At 44.5% G+C, this 7400-nt stretch overlaps 1 protein-coding gene across 4 annotated transcripts in view; it reads left to right on the top strand.

The window, feature by feature from the left end:
• LOC123521755 (zinc finger protein 883-like) overlaps window positions 1–7400 on the top strand; it is a 56201-nt gene that overhangs the window by 19782 nt on the left and 29019 nt on the right. The gene's annotated exons all lie outside the window — the stretch shown is intronic.

The raw sequence follows: 7400 nt of genomic DNA, 5'->3' as shown, positions 1-7400 counted from the left end.
AAAAAATATTTTTTTAAAAACTAACAATAAGATAGCAAAACCTCAACTGCAAAGAAAACAGAAAATATTAAAGACTAGAACAAATTTAATGGATCAAAAATGGTTAGGTAGGGCAATGAATGTACAAATGCTCTTTACCTAATTGATATGTGTATGAATTGTGATAAGAGTTGTATGAGCCCCTAATAAAATGATTTTTTTAAAAATGATTAGGTGCTAAATTTCAGCCTATCTGCATCTGGACTGTGACAGGACTCTCTTGACTATAATTTTTTATTATTTAAAAAATATTTTTATTGATGTAAAACTCACACATCATACATTCCATAGTTAGGTAGCTTTTAAAAAGAGCTGTGTATGCATCGTGACAATCAGTACTAGCGCTCCCTCCCCCTCCACATGCGTGATTTCTCCCTAAGCCCCTAGCCCTCCCCTGAGAAACCATTGCCTCAGTTAGTATATCCTCACACGAACTCCTGTGCTATGTGCACTGGAAACCCGCAGAACCAATGGATGACCCAAACAAATTGAAACCGAAACAAAGTGATGAAAGAATAATTAAAAGATAAGAATGAAAAAGATCACCAGCAATTTTTAAAAAGCCAGAGAAGACATTTCTGTTGGGAGCCAGCGGGAAACGTTTTCACTGAGAGCAAATAAGGAGAAGGCCAACATCATAGTATACTGTAGGTTCACTCATCATAATCGAGGTAGACTCCCTGACCCGGGGTCAGAGGGGGTCTGCCTGAGGCTTCGTCTGACTAGATATTGTGCAGATGGATTTGGGGCTCCCACTGTCCTTAGCATTCTACAAATTGGGGTTCACAGCTTTAAGCTCTGATACTTTTCCCTTCAGCATATTTGGATTTTGTTAGTGTCATCTTTGGATCACACAGGCTGGTCTGCTACTGAGGCACTCCTGCAGGAGTGCGAGACTAGAAACATGTCCCTGTCCTCCCGACCAGACTTAGCTGACCAGCCCCTGCCCCAGAGAGACACCGCTTTCTTTACAGATGGAAGTAGCTGTGTGCCCAACAGACAAAAACAAAACTGGAACTATGGTCACCACCACCGGCTCTATCATTGTTTACTTAACAGTAAAAAGGTCCTCCCCCCACTTCACATAGATGCAGTAATTTATAAGAAAAAAGGGCTTCTTCAGATGGAAAGCATTTAAAATCAGAAGAAATTCTAGCCTTTCTAAAGGCTGTCTGGCTGCCTGCAAAACTAGCTGTCATCCATTGTCGAGGCCACCCAAGCGATGATATGCTGAAAAGACTTGGTAATTGTAATAGTTAGGTTTATTGTGCCAACCTGGCCAATTGGAACATGTGGGATTAATCAGATAACAGTTTGATTGGAGGGCTAAGAAATAAATGGCTCCTGCCCCCCTGTTTCTTGCTCTCTGGTGATCGGAGCGTGTTGGAGCATACCTACTGCTGCTTTAGCTAGTTCTCTGCTTCAACCTGTGAGCTACACTACCTAGAGCTTGAGGCTCCTTCAAGTCCTGCTAAGCCATGCTGCTGAACTTGAGGCTGGTGGATCCCATAGCCTGGATTATTTATATTTGATATCCCATCTGGGCTTGCTTCCCTTAGCTCCAGAGCTACTGACTGTTGGTGACTTTCCCTGCTGCTTGCTGCCTGTGGGCAGACTCTGCTTGCCCGAGGGAGGACTCTGCTGTCTGCTTCCTTGACTTTGTACCTGGTAGCTCACTTGAGTTGAAAGACTTCCAGTATATTAACTGTTCCATGGAAGTGAGTTCAACTGAACCCTCTGTCTTGCTGTGTGGACTAATTAGCTGTTAGTTCCTTCGTGATATATATATGTGTGTGTGTGTGTGTGTGTGTGTGTATGTATATATATACATTTATAATCATATATATATAATCATAAGTGTCCTGGGTTTGTTTCTCTAGAAAACCCTGCCTAACACAATTGGTAGTGGGAGTGGTTCCTGAGAAACAAGATCATAAATAGGGGCTTCTCAAATTGGTTCTTCCACCTGATGAGGCCTACCAGCACTAAGAATGCTGCCTCTACCCCTACAGGCATGGGTAAGTCTGCCACTATTACTACAGACGGTGGTGGTAACCCATGGTGTGAAGTCACAAAGCTGATATCCACCAATAGATGAAGTGCTGGTGAGAGGAGAGCCTCTGGGTGATCGTGTGTTTGATATTCTCCAGCAGTTTTATCAGGGTAAGAAGCATAGGGAAGCTAGTTGGCTGGTGGTCCTTACAATCAAAAATGTGATCAAGGAAAGGGATAATCTTAAAAGCACATCTCAAGTGCCAAATAACAGACCTAAAAGCTTCTGCATGTGCTACAAAGGAGAGCCTTCTCTCTAGTAATAGAGCTGACATTGCCAAAAACCAAATCCAGAGTCTCATTACGTGAGTAGCTGAATTACAGCATCACCTGAATTGCAGGTCAAGAACAGTGTCTGATATTACAGTAAGGGCATTGATGAGAAAGACTAGGGACCCTGAATCATGGCATGGGAACATATGGGCTGATCCAGAAGAGCCCCTAGAGTCGATTGAGCCACCCAGTCAATAGATCCACCGCTCCCACCTGAGGGAATTAATCCACTATCAGTAGAACAACTCACACTTGAGCAGATTAACCAAACTGTTCAAGCTGAAATGCCAAGTTGGGCTCCATCTGGCATTACCTGGGAGAGATGCCTTATAAGACATTGCTGAGAGCCCCCAGGAAAGACCCCCACCACCCACTATCTCCTCTAGACCTGTAACCAGAACTAAGTCTCAGAAAGTTCCTAAAGGTGAGGTTCAGATGATGACTCAGGAAGAAGTGTGCTCTACTCATCAAGATCTGCTCGAGTTTTCTAATACGTACAAACACTAGTTTTAATGGTTATTAAATAAACCCATACTATTTGTATTTACTGGATTTCTTTATATGTTTCTGTACCCTTATTGGAGTTGTGTAGACATAGGGTCCGCAACAAGCAGACCAAACATTACACAACCTCTGCCTGGAGAGGAAAGCCCCCGCCCACCTGTTCCCCAGTAAGCTGTAAGCTGCAACCCATTTTTCTCAACATCACCAATCCTGCAGCAGCTTGCTGGTTCCTGGACAAACCTGCGGCCTTCATTTCTGGAAGTCAGGATGGAACCCTGGAGTGCGCTTTACTATGTCCATAACGTCCTGCCCCCAGCCCCACCGTCCCCATTGCAGAACTGCAAGACCCTCTGATCCACATCGGCACCCTCCCATCACTGAACTTTGTGTCCCTGTTAAACCCTGGACCCTGCGGCCCTGAAAAGTCGTACCCCCTCACTCCTTTGTCTATAATAATCAAAATGCATTCTGTCCTCAATTTAACTCACCAGTGCTAACGGTGGACTGTTGGCTCTGCTTATGTACAAGACCCCCTATTGTATAGGATTGGGAATTCTAGCCAAACCTATTACTGGTGTAACCACATGTCCCACAAAATAACTCCTCTTAAGAAAATATTTTGGGGGAATGCTTCATGCGTATCCATCTCAATTTACAATGAATCTGAATATGTACAGGTTTCTAAATCTCAACAGGAATTTTTTTGTTTGTTTTTCTTTTTTATTTTATTAAACATTTTATTAGGGGCTCATACAACTGTTATCGCAATCCGTACACACATCAATTGTGTAAAGCGCATTTGTTTTGTACATCATTCTTAAAACATTTTCTCTCCACTTAAACCCCTGACATTAGGTCCTCATTTTTCCCCTCCCTTCCCGCTCCCCCCTCCCTCATGAGCCCTTGATAGTTTATAAATTGGTATCAACAGGTATTTTTAATAAGTCCCTTAGCTTCTATGCTCTCCAGTCACCTAGCTTAGCTTGGACTTCCAGGATCACCAAATGTACTGGACCCTTCCTTTTCCAGAATGAACCCATATGGTGCTTGGTAATTCATATAGTGTTCCAGATGTTTGCCTATAGTGCCCTTGAAGGTTTTAACTTTATTTTTTCCCAGGGCTAGTATATAGAAGTAAAAAATATCCACACCACTTGTGGCACTTGTGCTAGTAGGCTTAGGCCTAGCTGGCACAGCAGCCCTTTCTATAGCTGCCTTAATAAAAGGAGACACTGGCCTAGCCATGTCCTGGCAAATTGAAAAAAATTGGTACCTTACAAGATACCATTAATTTCCTCCGTAGGGAAGTCGGGTCAGTATCTGAGCTGGTCCTTCAAAATCATAGGGGCTTAGACTTATTTCTCGCTCAGAATGGGCTTTGTGCTGCCCTCGGGGAGACTTGTTGCTTTCATGCTAACTACTCAGGAGTAATTAAAGACTGCAAAAAGTTATTTAAAAAATTAGACCAGCATAAAAAGAAAGTCCCAGGAATCCAGGTATCATTGAATGTTCAATTGGAAACCTGAGCTGACCTCCCTATTAACTGGCATTGCCGATCCCTTAGTTTTCATCCTGTTAGCATTGCTTATAGGTCCGTGCCTTCTAAACTGCCTTGTGAACTTTATCCAAAATCGTATCCCAGCAGTCTGCTTCATGGCACTCTGAGCACAGCACAGCACAGCTCTTGAGCCCAGGAACCTGAGTCAATGCTCTGACACCCCCCCACCCCCACACTAAAGGAAGTGGGGGATGTAGTCACCCAGCTTAGCATGAAAAACTCAATTTTGTTTGAACTACCTTCAACCCCCCTGCTAGCAGCTAGTCCCCCCCACTCCCCCTCCTCCCTTCCCAGCTCTCCTGACAGACCTAGAGTCTCTCTAGATGTCTCTGGACTCTGCCCAGTTAGCAAGAAAAGTAAAGTATCCTGTTAGACCCTGCATTATTACCTGCAGCAGTGCTGTGCCCCCTGGTGCCCCCATACCCTGCCGGTCTGATAAGAAGGTTACTGCTTAAGTGTCCCTCCCCTTCAGCCAGCCCTCTACTTCAACTCTAAAAGTCCTGGAATTTCTTTGTCCTGGGTCGGGAGTTTTCTAGATGATAGCCTTCTTTGAACCAGCCATTAATAAAGGCTTTACTTATTAATAAATTGGTGTGGTCGATCGTGCCTGCTATAACAGTATCTATGTCAAGTTCTCTGCAAAATCAAAGGAGGGTAAATGACAGGTGATATTTTTGAATGAAATGGAATCATTGATGACCTGAAAATGAAATGACTTCGTGTGTCTCTAGTCATTTCTATGCCTTAGTTTTAAAATGCTCTTCCTCAGTATGTAGTAAAATATAGCTGGGGGTTGGGGTGGCACTGTGTGGCCCAGGGCAATCTCTCCACTTGGCACTTGATAGCAAGCAGGGTCAGTTTTCTATCAAAATAAGAAAGTATGGCGGCAAGGTTCCATGCATGTCAGAGGAAACCAGCCTCCAACATCCAAAGGGTCCATAGGCGCAATTGTACAGTTATATAAAGATCATAGTAAAGTCATAGAGAATAGGAAAGATAGGAGAGAGCGTGCAATACAGGAGTCAGACACATTTTATGGTAGATGCTCACCTCAGCCCCTCTTGGTGGTCCACGTGGGGGTGGAAGAAGAGAGAAGGAGAGAGGAGGGTGACTTTACTGTCTTGGTACATTTATAGGTAGCCATAAGACATGCATATTCAGCAGTTACATCGTCACAAGGTGGGTGGAGTCTGCAGTAAGGTCCATGGGCTCACAGGTGAGGAAACCTAATACCTGCAATGGGGGAAGGGATGAGGGGGGCTGGGTAACAATGGGAGGATGTCTGCTTCTATAGGGAGACACAGTCAACCATGTGCTCCCTTTAAGGCAGCATAAGATAGGGCCAAATAAATTCCTAGGAGGGAGGGGATACATACATAGGAGCTGATATCAAGGAGTGTAAGAAGAAAGAAAATGGTTTGAAACTGACTGTGGTAGCAATTACACAATACTGCTCAATGGGATTGAACATGTTATGACATCTGTGAGAGCTCCCAATAAAATGATATAAAATAAAAGATAGCTGTGAGTTTTTAATGTTTTCCACCTCTCAAATCAAACCAGGCACAGATTTAAAATGAAATTGGGTTATAAAGGATACGAAAAATGAAGTAGGGAAAAAGGTACTCAACTTATACTAGATAGAACCTAGTCTGTGTAAACCCGACAGAGTTTGTGTGTGTATTTTTAGTTCCCAAGCCACGTTCAAGTTTACTGAATTGTCCCCACATGTGTGTGGCGGCTGTTGATGTGTCCATTTGGCGTTGATCCAGGGCCAGACACTTCATTTGGGGTAAATTGAACTTTATCTCATGCTTTTTGAGGGAATCTACATAAGGGGACCCGGTCACTATGAGCTTCAATCTCAGGTCAGAAGTGTTGGTCAGGGCTCAAAGGCTCCTGGGAAATATGCCCTGATTTCCGGGAGCCTCCCTGGTCATGGTCCCTCTAGGCCCAGGTCTGAGCATGCGCAGCCTGCTTCCCGCCCTACCTTCCTGTCTCGGGTGGGGTGAAGCCTCCTCTGAGAAGGTCCTAGCTGGGCCCTGGGAGAGGCCCATGTGCTCGCTTGGCTTCCAGTGTGAACAGGGAGACGCCCTTGGCCATATTGCCTCCTAGCGTTGTCTGAGAATTGGGTTGCCTCACTGTCGCCTAAAGGTGACTTGTCCAGTAGCCAACTTCCAGGGCCTGGTGCCAGCACCCACTTTGTTCCTGGGAGGTGGGCATGGCCACCTGAGGTGAGGTGAGTCTAAGTGAGAGGGTCAGCGATTTGTCCGAGGTCACCCAGCTGGTGACACAGCCAGAAATAAGCACCCAGGGCCCCTCCCTCTCACAAGGAAGCCACAAAAAGCGCAGTGTCAAGAGGCCCTTCTGAGAAAGTACGACCCAGGCCAATGTAGCTTTAACCTGCCATCTTCCAAAGTACCACCGTCTCTTCTTTAGCTTTCTGTGGGTTTCCTTCAAGGGGCAAAACTACTACACAGGGACATGGATAAAGTACATAGCCCACATTTTTTCTAATATATTCTTAAAATTTTTCTAAGAATTTGTAGTGTAAATTTTTCCCCCTGTTCATAATTTAAATTAAGAGAAAATGTTATACTTACCAATTGTATTCTGGACATTTGCGTTCCATAATTAATTCAGAGTCTAATGTGAACAAGGAGTCCTGCCCTTTCTGAGACCAAAGGACCTGGTTCTCTTAGCGAGATGGCCCCCCAGCTGCTATGCTCAGAGTTTCAGAGGAGCCTGTAGTTGCTGGTTGACAGTCCCATCTCATGACCCCAGGCCACTTCAGTCCTCACGGCGGCCTGAATCTTTCCTGCAAACTCCCAGGAGTCGCAGAAATTGAGAAAGTCATAGGAGAGCTTTTCATTTGTCACCACTTTGTATTGCAATGCAGTATGAGGTATGTAAGAGTCTATCCATTTAATTAAGCATTAGGAAAAATATGCATTATTTTCCTGTCAGCTGGTAG

This window comes from Echinops telfairi, unplaced genomic scaffold (genome assembly GCF_000313985.2).
Source record: "Echinops telfairi isolate 266 unplaced genomic scaffold, ASM31398v2 ScPeMD7_56;HRSCAF=191, whole genome shotgun sequence".
Classification (NCBI taxonomy): Eukaryota; Metazoa; Chordata; class Mammalia; order Afrosoricida; family Tenrecidae; genus Echinops; species Echinops telfairi.
The sequence above is the reverse complement of the archived record's forward strand: the minus strand, read 5'-3'. Positions and strand labels throughout refer to the sequence as shown.